The sequence below is a fragment of the Triticum dicoccoides genome, chromosome 5B (assembly GCF_002162155.2).
Source record: "Triticum dicoccoides isolate Atlit2015 ecotype Zavitan chromosome 5B, WEW_v2.0, whole genome shotgun sequence".
In the NCBI taxonomy this organism is placed as follows: domain Eukaryota; kingdom Viridiplantae; phylum Streptophyta; class Magnoliopsida; order Poales; family Poaceae; genus Triticum; species Triticum dicoccoides.
In genome coordinates this window covers 179,094,907-179,101,540 of record NC_041389.1, presented here as the reverse complement: position 1 = coordinate 179,101,540, position 6,634 = coordinate 179,094,907, and positions in this window count along the sequence as shown.

Sequence of the window (6,634 nt, the reverse complement as noted above, 5' to 3'; positions counted from 1 at the left end):
CGTTTCGTCCGTTTTGCGGTACGCCACACCCCTCCCGATCAACAGGACCCCCGTTTCGACCGTAGGAGGTCCGTTTCCTCCGTTTTGCGGTACGCCACACCCATCCCGATCAATAGGACCCCCGTTTCGACCGTAGGAGGTCCGTTTCCTCCATTTTGCGGTACGCCACACCCCTCCCGATCAAGAGGACCCCGTTCCAAACGTAGGAGGTCCGTTTCCTCCGTTGTGCGGTACGCCAGGCCTCGTTTCCATCGCCTGTTCTGTCCAAGCCCTCCCGATTAACTCGACCACGCATTCCGTTCCGACCCAGCCGGTTGGCTCCCACGCGTTCCGTTGCCTCTCGATGAAGACGACGCATTCCATTGCCTACAAATGAACACGACGCATTCCATTGCCTCCCCATGAACACGACGACGATGATGTTTCTCCGTTCCGACCCAGCCATGTACACGAGCCCTCGCCGTACGTATGCGCGAGTAGGCATTCGAGACCTCGCCCGTATGTACACATACGTGGCCATATTTTCTTTCTTGCACCCTGGCCGTTGTACGTACGTGTACATGCTACGTGCGTGCCTCTACTACGACACATGCGCGGCTCTACATCCACCAGTATATATGTACGTACACGTTCACGACCAGAATGACAAGGCTACGTACGCTTCGACCAGGTGGGTCCCGACTGTCAGGCACTTCCTTGCCTGCGAAGATGTAGCTGGTGGGTCCCAGCAGTCAGGGGGGCGAATCGTTTTTTTTGCCCGGACGCACTTCCTTGCGTGCGAAGATGTAGCTGGTGGGTCCCAGCAGTCAGGGGGGTGAATCGTTTTTTTGCCCGGACGCACTTCCTTGCGTGCGAAGGTGTAGCTGGTGGGTCCCAACAGTCAGGAGGGAAACGTTTTTTTTCACGAAATACGATGGCCCGTCTGATGGGTCCCTGCTGTCAGGTGGAGGAATCATTATTTTCCGTGTAATAAGGAGGCACTTCCTTGTTGCGCCCGTGGACCTAGCTGTCAGCCTCTCCACGTACAGTCCACGTCCGATGGAAGTCGTTCCTTGACCACGTTGACCATGCCGCGCCGAGAGCACCAGGGCGGTGGACGACGGTGAGGCCTAGGAAGGGGACGACACGGACCCGGTGAAGACGCGGCAGTGGATGCCCATGTGGAGAGGAGTATGAGGGTTCACTCGTTCGGCTGCAGTGTGAGGCTGCCGTCGCCGCAGGGCCTGGCCAGCGGTGGGACTAGTAGGGGGCAGTGAGGCCTCCGCGACAGCACAGCCGGCCTCAGGAGGCAGGAGCAGGCGGCACGATCGGTGCTGCTTTGGGCGGCTGGAGCAAGAAGACCAGAGGTTGAAGAAGCACTACGGCCGTTGGATGGAGATCGTACGGTCACTGGAGCTAGAATCGTTCATATTGACTAAGTTGACAAAGCCCTCCGTCCCCGTCAACTTAGTAGGCCCACAAGTCAGCCTCCCACCAAGGTGGGTCCCAGCTAGCAGGGGGAGTATTCATTTTTTGTGCGTAATAAAGAGGCACTTCCGGTGGGTCCGAGCTGACAGCGGGGGGAATGTTTTTTTCGCGAAATACGGTGGCCCGTCCGGTGGGTCCCAGCAGTCAGGGGGAAACGTTTTTTTCGCGAAATAAGGTGGCCCTTCCGGTGGGTCCCTGCTGTCAGGTGGAGGAATAATTATTTTGCGTGTAATAAGGAGGCACTTCCTTGCGGCCGCAGTGGACCCAGCTATCAGCCTTTCCACATACAGTACTCTTCTAATGGAAGTCGGTCATTGACCACGTTGACCACGCCGCGCCAAGAGCACCAGGGCGGTGGACGATGGCGAGGCCTAGGAAGGGGACGACGCGGTGCCGGGGAAGACGCAACAGTGGAAGCCCGCGCGGAGAGGAGTATGAGGGTTCACTAGTTCGGATGCGGTGTGAGGTTGCCATCGCCGCAGAATAACAGGGGGTGTGGGTGAGTGGAGGGATGGCCTGGCCAGCGGTGGGAGTAGTATGGGGGCGGTGAGGCCTCCGCGGCAGCACAGCCGGCCATGGGAGGCAGGAGCAGGCGGCACGACCGGCACTGCTTTGGGCGGCTGGACCAAGAAGACTAGAGGTTGAAGAAGCACTACGGCCGTTGGATGGACATCGTATGGTCACTGAAGCTAGAATGGTTTATATGGACTAAGTTGACAAAGCCCTTGGTACGCTCCTACTTAGTAGGCCCACAGGTCAGCCTCTGAAACGGTGCGCCCCAGATGTCAGGGGGAGGAATCATTTTTTGGGCGGCCGAAGCTAAGAATATCCGAGATTGAAGAAGAAGCACGACATCCGTTGGATAGACATCCAACGGCCACTGCTGCTAGAACCGTGTTTTGACTATAATAAGTTGACAAAGCCTTGCATACGCATCAACTTATTTTTTAGGGGACGCGTCACTTAGTAGGCCCACAAGTGTGTGGCAGAGAACTTATAGCCCATTTGTGTTTTATAAGAATGTACAGCCCATTTTTGAATTCTAATGGAATTTACAACAGCCCATTTACAATTTGTTAAAAGTACATCCCATTTTCTAGCTAGGACAATGATTAATAATTTCAACCAACCATTGAAGACAAAATTCAATAAAATTTCCCACATTCTGATGGGATCCGAAATATTTTTATCCCGAAATTTCTAGTCAGATTAAATATAAATTTGTATTACGTAAAAATCCAACAAAACATTGCGCGCGCAACAATGAAAATTTAAGATTTTCAAAATCCATAAATAATATTTTATAAACTAATTTTGTGTTTGGTGCATTTTTTTATAGTTACTGCCCAATTTTTATAATTACATCCCATTTATTATTTTTAAAGCCCATTTTCCTGTTAAGCCTAATGCATCCCTCCTAGGAAAGATTTGCAGCCGAGCGGGGCGGAGAATAACAAGTTGACCTTGCCTGGGTATTCCTCAAAAAGACGTATAGCTGGGCTAGCCATTTTCATCTTGAAAAAATTAGTATCTGGCCTGGATATCTGGCCTGGGCTAGACGGGCCACATCCCGCCCAGTTAACACCCTGCTCTCCTCTAAAAAACAACGAAATCATCACCAAGAAAAACTCTGCAGTGCTCACGCCTCAAAAACACAAATACTGCTCGAGCTGCTTGGTCCCAGCTGTCGGCCGCACCTTGTGCAATTCTCTCGTTTATATTAACTACATAGGTTGACAATGGTGTGGGACCGTGATGTCAGCAAACCAGGAGAAAGCAAAAAAATAGTTGTACATAATAAGGAGGCACTTGCGTACGTACGGCTATGGCCCTAGTGGGTCCCTAGTGTCATCTAGTCAAAATAAAGTCATCTCCTGAATCGTCATGTTCGTTGACCATGTTAACAATGCTCGGTGCCACGGCGAGCGCAACAACTCGAAGGACAACGGAGAGGGCCTCGCGGGCCCTACGGAGGTCTGATACAACGCTCGCTGCTCATTCAGGAAGCCAGGATCATCGGACACCTATGAGCACCTTCGAGAAACTGAGATGGCATGAAACGGTAAGGCCGCGCTTGGGAGCTCTGGTTTATTTCAAACATGTATTAACATACAAGTGTAATTTACTCGTCATCGGAAACAACGCGTAAAATACAGGCATAATGAAACCGAGGGCCCGAGGTCTGTAAGTAAAACCGGCGGGTTACGCGTGTAATTTGACAGACCAGTGTATATTTTACGAGCACTGCTATATGGATGACATTACCAGACGATACATGCACGACGTGTGTATCATGCCATCCATGGGCAAGGCTGAAATAGCAGCTAACGGCTAGATTAGCAATCGTCTGAGTGTCATTCAACATTTTTATCGTGTGTGAAGTACTTCCGATATTTTACTAGTCGAAATCGACCAACCAAGCGCCTACGCCCGAGACCATCTGCTTTAATTTACAAGCGTCAGTTTTACAAGCGGTTTTGGTTGGAAAACGACGATCCAATCACGGCCTAATATCATGAGTTGGTCGGAAGATCATATGGTTTCACGTCTAACCTACCCGACATGTCGTATAGGCTATGAATGAAACATCAAACGATGAACTTCTTACGCACGGAAACAACAGAAGAGGATGATCTTCTTGACAAGCAAATCACTAGCATTAGATCGACATGCAAAACAATATGAAGCATTATTCTCAGAAGGCACGGTGAACAGCTCGTGATGCCGCATGCCACAACATTCCAAGCTCAACTTTGCAATCAAGCACAAGGCCTGGCATTACATAGACAATATTCAGAACAAACTCTTAACACAGGAATATCTCAACAGAGTAACTATTTACTTCTAAACTGAACATAGGAATAGGAAAAAACACTCGACGCTGCTCACAGCAAGGGCGTCCCACTCAAAAATATCAAATGCATGTCTTCTGGCTAACATCAATGAGCAAATTTTGACAAGGTTTTCCAATTCCAATATATTAAACTAACGTCTTCTTGCTAACATCAATGATTAAACTTTGACAAGCTTATCCCATTCAAAATATGTAATGCCTATGATCGTGGAGTCCTGTCGTAGCTTCTTGTACTTGTTTGGGCACTTTTTGCCCAGGGCACTCCATGTGTTGCTAAATTGCCAATGGTCTCTGCAGACTAGTCATGTCACTGGTGTCTAATAATACTCTGTAAAGCTTCTCGGTCATTCCTTCTGTAATGTACCGCAAACAGTGACTGCTTCTTTCTGCAAAGTGGAACGACCAACTGGACCCAGTAACGCAGCAGTTTGCCTTGGACACATTGGCTCCTTTTGTGTAGTTCAACTAAAATCGAAGTCGGAATAAAACCGAGCTTTAATTTTGATATCCCTGTAAGCAACAATAGGTATAAGGGAAACAATTACTGAGAAATAACGGTTGATGACTTGTCTTAATGGGAAACAAAGCAGGAGAGTAGCAATTCTCCATCAGTGTGATTCATTCATATTGACTGAGACATTATCTTAACAATGCCTTGTTTCAACATGTATAAAGAACGACAAAGCAGAAAAGTACCATTCCTAAAACAATGCAACTGATTCATTTTAACAGAGACATTATCTTAACAATACCTTGGTTAAACATGTAGAAAGAACTACAAAGCAGGATAGTACCATTCCTAACAAGTGTTGCAGTTTTGAACTAAGATTCAGTAGTTAATTAATTCTGAGAGTGGCATTGCTTAATTTTACCAGCGGCATTAGATTAATGAAAAGCATAAAAAGTTCCAGGGGAGAGTGGGCGCAACAACAATATGTGCTTCCATCTACTTATAAAGGGGGTGATGTAGAGTTTGTTATAACAAAGCAACAAGCATCATGTCTGGGTTGGTCCCATTTTTGTTTACTACTTAATGGGAAAAGACAGCAATACAATAGCTTCAATTCAACATTTATTTAAAACAATACCAATACAAGTAGCACAACATCTCAAAGCACACTGCAGAATCATGTGGATGAAGGCCTGTACTGACCTTTCATGAGAACACCAGGATAAAATACGAATCTGCCAACACGAAGAGGAAATCCAATCTCATTTTGTGCAGTTGCACTAAAATCAAGCAAAGTGTTTCGCGTAGCGAAGCAAAATGTCGCAATAGCAACAAGTTGAATAGATATCCCTGTTTAAACAAAGGCAAAAAAGGAATCAATTACTGGCTAATAAAGGAGGATGAAACATGCGGCCACAAAAATGGTAATCCCACCAATCCCTAACAAGTGTTGCAGTTTTGAAATAAGATTCAGTAGTTAATTCTGAGAGTGGCATCAATTACTGGCTTATAAAGGGGGTGATGCTGAATTTGTTGTAACAAAGCAACAAACATCATGTCTGGGTTGGTCCCATTTTTGTTCACTACTTAATGGGAAAAGACAGCAATACAATAGCTTCAATTCAACATTTATTTAAAACAGTACCAAAACAAGTAGCACAACATCTCAAAGCACACTACACATCATGTGGTTGAGACCAAGATTTGAAACAACTCGCCACGAAGACTGGAAACAAATCTCGATCCCCTTTTGTGCAGTTCCACCAAAATTAAGCAAAGTCACCGGTGTGACATTCAAGTTGAACTGCACAAAACACTCTTAAAACATAAGTGTTTCGAGTAGCAAAGCAAAATGTTGCAATAGCAACAAGTTGAATCGATACCCCTGTTTTAACAGAGGCAAAAAAGGAAACAATTACTTGCTGATAAAGGAGGATGAAACAAATGGTGACAGAAAGAAGCATCTAACTTATCTTGGATGGAAAACAAAGTAGGATAGTAGCATTTCTAAAATGGTTGCATTGATTCATATTAACAGAGACATTCTCTTGAAACAAATTCGTTAAAAAATGTAATTTACTTTTAACAGTGGTATTGCTTCAATTTTCCGGCGGCATTCTTAGATTAACAACAGCAAAATAGCTGTATGGGACATGCTAGCACCATGTGCGTCCACACGTATAAATGGGTGATGTAGAGTATGTAGCCAAGCAGCATATCTGTGTTGGTCCCATATTTGTTCTGTTTGAACTTTTTTCCTATGTGAGGGCAGCAAATCTAGTCCTGCACAAACTACCCGACCCCCCAGTTTCTTTCCCTTTTCAACAAAGAGATCGGTTCCTTACAGATGTGTGTACTGGGTT